This window comes from Tachypleus tridentatus, chromosome 3, assembly GCF_004210375.1.
Source record: "Tachypleus tridentatus isolate NWPU-2018 chromosome 3, ASM421037v1, whole genome shotgun sequence".
NCBI classification, from domain to species: domain Eukaryota; kingdom Metazoa; phylum Arthropoda; class Merostomata; order Xiphosura; family Limulidae; genus Tachypleus; species Tachypleus tridentatus.
Window position 1 is genome coordinate 82,237,919 of NC_134827.1, and position 12,995 is coordinate 82,250,913.

General features: G+C 32.0%; 1 protein-coding gene and 1 long non-coding RNA gene across 9 annotated transcripts in view; one reads left to right on the top strand and one right to left on the bottom strand.

The window, feature by feature from the left end:
- Positions 1-890: 890 nt before the first annotated feature.
- Positions 891-5,855, bottom strand: LOC143246114 (uncharacterized). 2 transcript variants are annotated; one of them, XR_013025796.1, is made up of 5 exons: positions 5,799-5,855; positions 5,317-5,481; positions 4,221-4,443; positions 3,055-3,201; positions 891-1,162 (listed from the first exon to the last, which is right to left on the bottom strand). It is a non-coding gene; the product is annotated as an uncharacterized LOC143246114 (long non-coding RNA). The 2 variants fall into 2 exon arrangements; XR_013025797.1 differs by lacking the exon at positions 3,055-3,201 and having other exon boundaries at positions 5,799-5,850.
- Positions 5,856-8,688: 2,833 nt separating this feature from the next.
- Unc50 (Unc50 RNA binding protein) overlaps positions 8,689-12,995 on the top strand; it is an 83,184-nt gene continuing 78,877 nt past the window's right edge. For 2 of the 7 annotated variants that reach the window (XR_013026524.1, XM_076495277.1), the window contains exon 1: positions 8,693-8,961. The gene's annotated coding sequence lies outside the window, so the exon portion shown is untranslated. Of the gene's footprint in view, positions 8,962-9,207; positions 9,231-11,688; positions 11,774-12,995 lie in introns of those variants that run through there. The other 5 variants (XM_076495274.1, XM_076495273.1, XM_076495272.1 and 2 more) reach the window with 5 other exon arrangements.

Consider the following 12,995-nt stretch of genomic DNA (forward strand, 5'->3'; position numbering starts at 1 on the left):
GACCATAAAAAACCGCAGTAGTTAACGGTACGCAAACAAGTCAGTAATTTCAGGGTCAAACGTCATAGCAACAAAAAAGTTGCTGATGCAATAATTAAATTAATGATATGAATTGGAAAGCTCAGTCCCAACACCTAGTTTCGTCTGTCTTAAATTGTTAACACTAAATTCGCTGATTGGTGTATATCTAGTGTTAAGAATTCACTTGAATATTGAAGGAAGTACTTAACATCGTACGGTACTGTGGACTTTCATTGTGAAACTTCGAAAACTCTTTGGAAAATGGTAGGAAAAAAGATGAAAATCGAGTATTTTGTTTATGTAAACAGAAATGTACATATAAACGTGTAGAAGTATAAAAACACTACAAACTCCCCAAGAAACAACTATTTCCATGTTTAAAAACGTTGTACTTTGTTAGTGGATAAACGACTTTACAATCAGGTTTATAACTTAGCAAACACATTATCAAAAAACAAAAATTAAAAGTCACTATCACGGAAAGAGAAATGTACAAAGAATGTCGGCATTACAGAATTGTAGTGCTAAAATCCGGAATTCGTTCCAAGAAGTGGGCAGTGTGAAGATATGTGTGCCAAATGATATTTCCGTTTTCAGTTTTTATTTGTATGTAGCAGCAGTAGTTTACTATTCATATAACTTACAATGATTTTTACCCTTTTTCTTCCTAATTGAATTTCCCCAAAGCTGCTCAGGGGCTAAGTTTTCTTGCCATTCATGAATTAGAAATGATAAAATGAAGGGGAATAAAAGCTAATCAACATCATGCTATGGGCGACTCACTCAATGTTATTTGACAGTCACTTTTATAACGCTCCTACCGCTGCATAAATACGTGCTACAATTTTTTCCCCCATTAAATTCACTAAGTACAATATAAATATGCACCCTCAGTGAGGCTCGAACCACGAATCTATTCTTCGGTATACACATTTTTTATTATTATTATTCTACATAAAATTTCTTTTCTCTCCAAGTACCTGCTAAATAAATATTGGAAACGTCACAGTAAGCCTTAATACTTTTAATATACTGTTAAGCACAAGTTTGTATTGATTTTAATTCCTCTATTTTCATTCTGCTACTGTTTGTTGAAGCTCATATCTCTTCCACTGAACCTTCTACATGATATTTGACCAATCTGTAAGAAAAAAAGAGTTGAATAAGGCATTGGACATTTATTAAAAAACACAGAAATAGCAAGATACTATAATAGCTTTAAAGAACATTTTCAAACATATTCCTTGGTTATAATTCGAACATGATAGATGGCGCTTTACCACTTTCATCGAAGGTTCGGAAGTTATCATTCGTGCGTATTTGATTTGCTTTTAAATACTCTACATTTTAAATGTTTCTTTTAGTAAAAAGTCGCATCTTTTTAAGAAAGTTTGAATCTGTGTTTAACTAAATGATAATAATCCAATACTTTGAAAGAACTAGCATCTTTCTGCGACTGAATAATACAATCACACCTTAAAATACTTTGCATTCTCATATAATTATACACTAATTAAAAGCCTTCTTTAAAACTTTAAAAATGAGGAATAAATATTTTAAGTTAACTCGCACCTATGTTAGATGAAACTAGCACAAAATATCTGTAGAGTTTAGGACCTTTCTTGATTAACAGAGACCCCAATGTGTCAGTTAAGTTTCCCTACAATATCTAATTATTTTACATTTAACCATAAGTAGGGTTAGCATGCGAAACACAACCCTTTGGGTATTAAAACGTGGCATTAGTACTTGTGCACGTAAGGTATATTTGGTTTCAACAGCTAATGAGCGAGAAGTTAAGCACAGTATCAAACTTCATGTACACAGGATCTGAGGGGGGGGAGGTAAAGAAGAAACACTGATAGTAGACTCTAAGCAAGTCTGACAATTATCCATTGTGTTTGGGTAATCTTCTTCGCACTTTATAACCACTCCCGTCGAAACTCGAAGGGTAAACGACTAATGAACCATTTCATAATTAGTTTCCCAAGAAAAAATCTACATTATACCCACTAAAACATGTTATCGTTGGAAACAGTCTTCAGTTTGTAAATGAGTTCACAAAACATAACATTAAATGTATTTTTTTTTTTTTGCTTTATTTGTTGTAACCACAAAACTGCTCAAATGTTATCTGTACTGTGCGCACCACATGTATAGAAATCCAGATTTTGGGCTTTGTAAGCCTTCAGATTGATAGCTGATACACAAGGGCTTAAAATATATTAGTTGTGGTTTTAGCACAGAATACTTAGGTCATCTTGGAAAGATTAAAATTGTGATTTTTTTTCTGGTAAAATATTTTTCCATCGTTTATTATAAAAATTTTTTGACAACTGGTAACAGGTTTTACTTTTTATCTTCAACCAATCAAGAAAGAATGCTAAATGACGTGACAGAAGCATTCTCCTTATTACAATAGAGTTGACAGAAGTAGTAAAAAACATTTTCTGCAAATATTTTATATGAGTACATTGGAAGATTTGTTAAACTAAAACGCTAAAAACTGTTTTAATAAAGAAATAATCTTAAACAGTTCAAATTTATTTGTTGAAATATATAGATTAAAAAGATAAAAAAGTGTGTTTAAACCTACTGAACTTAGTAATTGATTAACAAAATACCACAATGAGCACGTTAGTTTTTTTAAAAAATTACGTTTCGACGCATAGTATCGATGGTATTAGTCGAAATGGTGTAAATATAAAACTCAGATCTTTTCTATTGTAAAGGTTGTTATTGTAATCAATATTATTCATTTATACCTTATTTGGTTTTGGTTTGCTTTCCTCAAGAGCAAATTTGCACAAATGGCCATACGAGTTGTGTTCACCACAGCAGTCGAATCTTTTAGTTTAGTGTTACGAGATTTCAATCTTACCGATAAACAATCAGATGGAATAAAGTTATCACGAATGTTCTAGAACTGGATATTAGAAGTAAAAAGGGATTTTGAGTTTAGTAAAAAAGTTGTCAAGATGTAGAAAAATTGTTGTTTTTTTTAATCCTTTATCACTGTCACGGTTTACTTACAAATCTGTATTAGAAAGAAGCCCTCTTGGTTCTCTATCTCCAGTATTGAATTGAAGTTGGCTGTTAAATGTTTCAGGTATCAGGAAGACTAATGTTTGCTACTATTGACAAAGATTAGTGAAGGTACAGCAACGTGCATGTATTTATCTGAAAGAATGAAATAGAACCACTAAACTCAACTTAGTATTAAATTTTCTAAAGAAATAAATGAAAGTTTCAAAATAAACATTTAACGTTATTTTACAAACAATAAATTTTCAATCTTTGCATTTGTTTTGTTAAACATATAGTTACACAATAGGATATTCGTTTCGTGCCCACCACAAATATCAAAACAAAGTTTTTAGGGTTATAATTCCAAACAAACCTTCCACTGATCACGTGACAGGGATTTTTGTCTTTAAGGCTATACTTTTACAGCAATATTTCTTAGTGACGTATTGAAGGGATATAAGCACGTTCTTACAAACTGTCAAATAATCCTATTGTAAACACTTGATTATGTTTAAAAGCTTTTACCATACATTTCAGGTTCTGTACAAATTACCTTGGCTATGGTGTATAATTTCGTTACATGCAACATCAGGGTACATTGTACTTTACAACAAATTAAAATAGTTTATTTCATATTTATGAATCAGGGGAAATAATATATTTAATACTATTATTTATTATAGTCTGTTATTGCATTACTATGAAACATAATGGGTGACAGTTTCACAAATGTAATGTCTAATTTGAAATTTAAGTAATTAGTAATGTTTTGAAATAGTTTTCTTCCTGCCACTCAATACGATATTTCATATTTTTAACAGTATTTTAGACGGTTATTAAAAATGATGTTTTACGCACCCTTGGTAAGATGGAAAGGCATTGGTTATGTCCTATGAAAAATAAAACGAAAAAAGTTTCCCAAGCGATTGTTAATACTAAGATAACGTCAGATAATGCAAGTCGGTTGGTATACAAAGTATAGTAATGTCATTGTGTTTGATACCTGTCAGTGTTTATTATAGGATATTGTTAAGAAAAAGTTAGCGTTTTTAATACTAATGCATGACAAACGTGCTTTGTGGTTTTCTTATAAGAGAGCCACATCTGGTTATCTGCTAAGCCCACTGAGGGGAATCGAAACTATTTTTAGCGTTGTAAATCCGTACACTTACCGTTTTATAGTAGTGGGCATGGAAAACGTAGCCAGATAATTCCTCTCGGTAAATACATTTTGTAGTGTTATTTCTCTTCATTCTTTTTATTTGTTTAGTGAAAAACTCCAGAATGGTCTATCAGGAGTTACATCCGCCGAAATATTCCAACCCCAAATTCAAGAATTTGAATCTGGGCCACTCAGGATCCCAGGAGGTACTGTGTATGCAGCAGTTTTGTATACTGCTCATTGGAGAGAGAGAGAGAGTTTTGTAATCTGATGGTATGAAAAGAATGTTGAACAAACAAAGTTTAAAATAAAATTAACAAGTAATCTTGATATAAGTACCTAAATTACTAATAGTTGTAATAGAATGTCATAGGCAGATATACAGCTTCTGGTGTTTGCATACCCGTCAGAACTGTAACTCAAGATTGTTATTATGGGTATTAAAAAACACAAAACTATTAAATAAGTTAGAAGACAACGCTTCGAAATCCTAAAATTTATACATTTTATACCCGTACAAACAATCTTGAGATTCATTTTTACCTCGAATGGGTTTGTTGTCATCACGGACCCAGTTGAACTGAGAGATAATGAGTGCGGCCAAGGTCATGAAAATAATTTTGTTACAAAACAGTTGTGTTTACAACATTTAAACGAGATTGACCTACCCACTACTGGTTAGAGTGCAGGTGGTGTTAACTTATTGGAAGATTTTACTATGTACATAAAGGAGTTTACCTTGTTAAATTGTTTTAACATCCGAGTTTAAGCTGTTTGATACGTTTACTAATACAGCAGTTTATATACAAGTTTTTACTAAGTTTATTTATAGAAAATATATACTGATACGGCTGTGCTAAGGGTCGACTATATTCTAGTTGTAATTTAAACACTTATTACATGTTTTTATTTATTTATTTATTTATTTGCTTTTATCCACATAATGGTCCCTTTTGATTTTGTGTAAAATTTAACATTACGATGTGTTCGTACACCAACCTTAAGCGGTCAGTGTTCATACATTAATGTAAAACAATGTCTGGCGAGTGGCAATACATACTCTGGAAAACAAATGTTTACCAAAATACAAGTTTGTTTTAACTCACCAGTTCACGAATAAATAGAGATTGATGCTCCTATCATCGAACGAAGAATAGAAGTACCAACCACCACAGTTCGAAAAGGAGAGGGATATACTTCTTCAGTCACGAAATTGATGCCAGCAGCTGTGGATATGGACATTTTTCCTATCATCGGAAAATTTATCATATCTGTACAAAATAAATACATATTTAAAACGCCAATAACAAAATTACCAGTAAAACTATAATAAGAAGTTAAATACAGATATGATACCTTTAAAAAAAAAAAAAACTTAACCTAACAAGGTTATAGCTGTTAATGTTACTTCAGGAACGTAAATTCAATGAATATTAATACGTGACTCAATATTTTGCTTTTAAGCAAACACTGATTTGCAATTCATTTTAGTTTGTTACACTCAACATAACTGAAAGCATCATAACTCTAGTAAAATTATAATTATGATAAAAACAAAGAATTGCAGGACACTTTGCTTTACACACACCTTGCGGAACAGCAATCTCCAGAACATAGGAAACACAAGTAACTCGGAAAGATACTATGATGGTTAGTTTCCGTTTCACAGATTTTACCGTTAGAGGGAGCATTACACAAACCGGAAGTTCCACAGCAGCTTGCAGTTGTAAGCTGATGTACGTACTGTCCACTAGTGTAGAGTAGCCGAAGGTCAAGCCGTAGTGTTAAAATGATGTAAAACTTAAATATTCCATAAATGCTATTAGTAAAAACTTTTTTTGTTGATACAATGTTGTGGTTTATCAATACCAAAACACAAGCTCGCGTATTGGAATATTTACTAGTCTGTTCTCAAATTGATATTCTTTAAAGGCAGAATTAGAGTAAATTAACCTGTGAAATTGTGGACGTGATAAAATGCACCAATCGATAGGGTTTCTTCGTCTTCTGAATCAGAAACCGTTATTAAATGTCAAATCGGTCAGGAGATGACGGAACTGAGCAAAACGTTTGTACCAGAAAAATATCAGGTCATTCTACGTGTGGCTATGCTGTGGCTAAAATATATTACAAAGCATGTATGGTTTCTGAAAAGTTAGAAGATAACTACCATTTCTATAATTCTACGACACAATCGCAGTAGAAAGTCAAACTTTCCTGAAATTTGATTTATACAAAAAGACAGTGACGTCATTACGGTTTCCATTATTTTGTTGATATTCACAATTTCTAGAGGACATAAGTTAAAGATAAACAGTCGTTTTTCCTCCACCATCTTTGACATTAAAGTATTAACTACTGGTTAGTCAAAGAGCGCATCAAGATCATCTACACAGTTTTTCTTTTGTACATTGTCGTGTTAAGTTGGGCCAAAATGCTATCCGTTACTTTAGAATCTTTGCAACAGTTACTACTCATAATAAGGTGTGCTCTGATTCGCAAAATGGCTTCTAACATGCGCAGTCCCATACGATTACGGATCTTGTTCTTCAGGTGATATGGGTAAATATGCATTTGGCAATTGCATCACTCACTGTGGTGGTAAAACAGGATAATGCATAGGCTGCTAGATCTTCATAAAACACGTGTGCTGCATCTTGATACCTGAAATTCCTTCCCAGAACTTACCAGGATATTTTGGATGGTTGATTTAGTGTTTTATAGCACAAAGCAGCTAGTCTGTCTGCGCCAAACATCTGGTAAAAGTAAAATTACAAGTATATGTAGCAAAATTCATAAAAGGAAACTATGGTAAAACAAACGTTATTTTAGATAAAACAAGTAGCATAAAACCAATGTGTATATCTAGGGTACCATGTAAAGAGAAAAACCCGCCAGAAAGACTAACAGGTAAGTACAAAAAACCATCGTTAGTTACTTGAAGTTGGCCTTTCCAGTCCTGGATTCGAGTTATTTAATGTTACTGCCAGTTTATAATTTCAAATCGAACGAGATGAACTGCGATTTTTAAAAAGTGAGCCACATTATAAAAGTGTAATATAAAAATTAAAAACTTGTATAGCATTAGAAAGATCAATGGCCTTTAAAAACTAAAAATTATTATTACCATTACCAAGATGGACAGTGTTACCATCACCAATGATACTGTCCAACGTTATGGGCAAACCATGGGATAGAACATGTTTAAAATTGTGCCGTCGTTGAGTCGTAACGACAACCAAAAAAGTAAAATATGGCTTATTGCAATCTGAGTGTTACACGAACTACACACTGGTGCAGTTTCAGATAATAGAAAAAACGATGCGTTAAAAAACTGACCAACGCGTATTTTAGTTGGAACAACTTCCTCTTTCCGATCCTTACGGATCGAAGACGAAAGTTCAATAGAGAGATTTATTTGGTAAAGTTCGTTTTCACGTTGCTCAATCTAAGTAGATTGCCAACTGGGATGGAGCCGTGCCTTAAGATAGGGGACGAAGAGGAACCACAACGTTCCTGAACACCCCGGTTGGAGAGAGAACTCTTCTGATTTCTCTCTCTCTAAACTGAACCCCTGCCACGTTAGTTTAGTTTAGTTTAGTTTAGTTGTGCTCTGTCTACCACGGCTATCAAAACCCGGATTCTAGAGTTGTAAGTCTCCAGTGATTACGAAGTTTGTGAAGTATTCAGATCAGTGTTTGTTACGGCGTTTGTTCAGATACTTGACTAATTTGTCTGGAAATTGTATGTGTATGTTTATATATGTACATTAGTTTTAGTACCATTGACAGAAAAGTTTTGTTCAAAATGAAAACGTTATTGTGAACTCAGGCTTTCAAGTATGGAAAAGTGAGAGTAACCTGTAGCAAACGTTAATGAAGAAATAAACTAATTTGTTATCAGTACGTAGACAGGACTTAGCATTACTTTCACTAATTAATTTAAAGAACCCGCCTATTGAAAATAACAAAGTTACAACAACTGTCCTTTCTTTACACCAATGACAATGAGGCTGGAGTTTACCAATTTAAAACCATTGATAGTTAGACAAGGAGCTACTTTGAATGTTAAGTGTTTTGCTCTCACTGTTACAATAGCAGAAGCCGAGAGCAATTGCAGTAGTTAGCTTACCAGATCTACAGATCCAGTGTTTGTGTCTCATTACCACAAAAACAGCAATAACAAAGAATAATAATAACCGCTTTTGTAATTTAGAGTTATATGGGTGACGGTCATTTTTACATTATTTGGTCAGAAAATAGTAGACAAAGAGTTAGCTAGCTGTTTTCCTCTGATCAATTTCAAAACAAACACAATAATAAGATAGGATGTATCAAATAAACGAAGTAAAATTGCTGTAAAATAAGGCAGCATACAAAACCTCTAGTAACATTGCACTTTTATTTACTTTTCAGTGCAATCTTATGTAAACACGAACTTGAATTGCCAAACCTGTGTTTTCAAAACTAAGTATCCCACACAAACTCATACATATATATTTTTGTGTTGATTAGGGTATTTCAATTTTTATTTTAATTCGTGCTGGTTGATGAAGCATTAGAAAGTCACATGTACGGGAAACGAGAACTGATCGACGAATAAGATTTTGATGAAACAGTGTTTAGGTTTGATAGATGTAAGTACGTGAGCTTGTTTGTAAGATCAAAAGGCTGAGCAATATTTTACGTGTTTCTGTAGAAGTGTCACAGGCAAAGGTTGAGACTGAAATAATTTTTTAAACGTTATTTCAGGTGAGCTGTATGAACTTCGTTTGTTTACCATGTAAACCTTGAGAGAATTAACTTATTCTTTATTAGTTGATTTTATAAGTATGAATTGAAGAGTTTTAGGCCTAGAACTTAGACTATAGACACAATTACTCTTTAAGTTGTCATAATTTGAGTAAGTTGCCGATACTAGTGTTATCATTGCATACTAGTACTACTTCATTTCAACAAACGTACTACAGTCTACAATGATATTGATTATGGTAGGGCATTGTGTATTTTTACGTTGAAAAGTAAGTTTATCATTGAAATTACCTTGCAAGTTGCAATGTTGTAGATCTAATTGTCAAAAATATTTTCGCTGCAACTGTCAGTGCTGAACGTGAAAGAACAAAATGTTGAAAAATAAAACTAATTAAAAGGGTTAATGCCATGATTGCAAACCTTTATTGTGGTTATTTGTAATTAAGCATAAAGCTACATAACAGCTAATTGTGTTCTACCCACTGTGGATATCGAAACCTGGTTTCTAGCACTGTAAGTCCCGCAGACATACTGTTTTGTCACTTGGTGGCTACTTCTTTATTACTCAATGCTTATCTATGTAATGGATACTAACCCCCTGAAGACACATTTAATTTTCAAGGATTATTTCAAAACATATCTCATAATGCCTTAAATGAGTAATAATATTTCTTGCCCTTGCTTCTGTGGATGGAAATTGATTGAATTTTTTTGACATTTGATATTAATGATGTAGAAAATAAAAAAAGGCAAAGGAAATGGCATGCAAAAATATAGTACTGCAATAAGTAATAAAAATTTTCACTTCGCTTGAAAGGTGTTTGTGTTGTTTTTGATTTTAGATTTTTATGTTAGTCAGTATTTGAAATGTTTCACAAAGATTTCAAATGAAACCTCAAAAACAACAAAACAAATTCATTTAAGCCATCTTATCAACAGTTTCATAATATTTAACATATTATAATCTAAATGTAATCTACATTGTAATCTGAACTTGAGTCAAAAAGAACAATATTTTGTTATAAAGTATATTTTAATCTTTTACCAATTTTTTTTTTTTTTACAAAATATTTATGCCATTTTCAAAATCCAATACTTTACACACATCCAGACTACATCCCAAATATCATTGTAGATGTATTGTGTCAATAAGCCATTTAGATCTGTTGATTTGTGGCAAAGCATTTACTGTCTACACAGTTAGCATTACAAATAGTTACACATTGTTTATAACCTCATCAGTGTTATGAAAGCAAAAGATCTTAGTGCTCTAGTGGATTAGTGTCTTACGCCATCCAAGCAGGTGCTGTTACTAAAGGCAGGGCAGATAAGATTGTGGATTGTATATTAATAATATTGAAAGAAGTCTAAACAGATTATAATTTCATTTTAGAGATCACTGGTTAGGTCAAATTTGGAATATTGTGTTCAGTTTTGTGCTCTTTACTTTAGGAAAGGACATTTAATTGTCGAGAATGGATTAGAGAACCACTACTAAGATAACAGAGATGGAAAAGTTGTTATATGAAAACAAGATTGCTAATTATTTTTCTCTTGAAAAGAGAAGGGTATCCAAGACGTTTAAGCGTTAAGGGAATGGAATGGGCTGTGTTGATACATTGTGGTTTTTTTTTTTCATACTTGATTAGCATGACAAGACTAGGGATCACAAATATAAATTTGGACAGGTTAGACAGTTTTATTTTTCTTACTGGGTGGATGATCTTTTTTATGTTTTGTTTCAAGTGTGATAGATGCAGTAAATTTAACAATAAGAGCTTGCTTTTAGTTTTTTTTAATACAAGTAGTGTATAGGATGGCTCATATGAACCAGTAGGTTACTTGTCCATACATTTTATGTTATGTTCTAACTATTTACACTATAGAACTTCATCAAATACACATTGTGTATCTGACTTTTACTTATATAACTGGCTGTATGAATGATTTGTTTTCACGTGAGCTTCTTGTTGACAAAATTTAATAGTATAGTAGAAAAAGTGTTCTTACAATTTTCTGATGTCAAGTGATCATTATAATTTTGACAGAATACTATACTGAAAAACATGAGTCAAATCAGAATATTATAAAGCACATCATGTGAACATTTTAAACAAATACATTTAATAGGAATCTTTTATATTTATACATCTGTAATTAATAATTTTCCAACTTTAGGCTGATTGGTATATATAATTATGGAAAACAGTATCAAAAAATCTTTAGTGAATGTAAGATGCATTTGAGCTACATGTACAAAAACTTCATGTTATGCATCTCGACTTGTGTAACTTTTGCAAATTTTCATTGAATTCAGTAGCAATATTTTCCATTCATTAAGTAAATCAGTATATATGCCAGTAGAAAGCTACCCAGGAACATGTAAATGCATTTCAGTCAACAACACATTCGTGATGTAATACACATTGCAGTGTATATGCAAACTTCCACCACATTTGATAGGGAGCTTCTCTTAATATTTTCACTATCAAGTAAATGTTATAAAATAATTTGTTAACATAGTTGCTTAATCAACACTTAAGAAGGAGGGTAAAACATTGCTACATAGTTTTTCCTATTGCACAAAACTAGAAAATGTTGCGAGAGATAACCAAAATATTGAGATGTGCACATAACATGAAGTTGAATTAAACTTTTCTCAACTTTTATTGCTTATGTTAATGACTGTTTAACTGATTACCTAACAATGCAATCCCTATTCGGCAGACATTTTGAAGATATCCTTGAAATGGTATATAAGGAAATCTCATGTAGAGAACAATGAGAAAAAGGATTTCTATTTTTTATGTTAGTAAGTATTTAGTGGTCTATTTGATGCCAATAATTCTACTTTGGATTGTATTGCTCTTTTATCTATGTATGTGTTTCAGGAAATAGGAATGACAACTTGTGTCACTTACTATAGACAGCAATGTGATAGTGATAGTTGAAAACTGGTTTAGAACATTTAAATGTATGTAGGCTGCAAAGTAAAACAGTCTGTTCCCTGGTGAATTGTGTGTTTTGACAAGTAATATTTTTTAAAGGATAAAAGCATAGTTTTGATGTAATGGTAGATAGAAAAAGAAGCAAATAAAAAGAAAAATACAAAATTAGTTAAATGTGGTTGAAATGTAATAATAAAAACGTGTCACTCAGACACTGTGACATTCATGAAACCAAACACAGACTTAACAATTTAATATAACATGATTTGGCATAGAAAACTGTAATATTGTACAACATAAAAAAATTAAAAAGGTTAAAGAGAAACAAACAATTCTTTAAACTCTCTCCTTGTAGCATTCAAATTGAAAATTGCCATCAAAGAATTACCTAGCTTACACTGATTCTTCTTTGGTAGTTCTGAAACTTTCCAACATTTGATGTGGGCCAGATTGAAAATGTTATTAACAAGTATGTGTTAAGATCACATGAATTGAACTCTCTGTATGGGTGGGACAAATAAGTGGTAATAATAGATGCTTTCTTGCACATGTCTCTCAATAAAACATAAAAACTTTGTGTATGTTAAAATACTTTTTTCATATTGACTTGAAACAAGGAATATATGTCTATATTGTAGAGAAAGGTTATTTGTGTTATGTATATACAATCTTAAAGAAATCATATCTTTGATGTGGGATGAGCATAATGGCTTTTGCTCCCATAAGAAACTGATCTTTGTGTGATGTATATGTATCTGCATGATTTTGTCATTACCCAACAATTAGAATCCCCTTTGAAATTACAGTTGATACAAGTCCTTGCATGGGTGGCTACCAAACTTTTATAACTGCTGGATGATAGGAAATAACACCACTGATAGTGTATCTACTTTTATTTTTAATTCTCTTGAAGTAGATTTCAAGAAGACCATTTACTGATAAAAATAAGTATATGTGGGAGGAACCACTTGCATAATTACTCGGTATTATCTTTTATGTTTAAAAACTTCTTAAATCAGTATTCACTACTTATTATATAGTCTGTGCATGATTGATGTTGTGTTAACAGCTAAGAGAAAATACTTT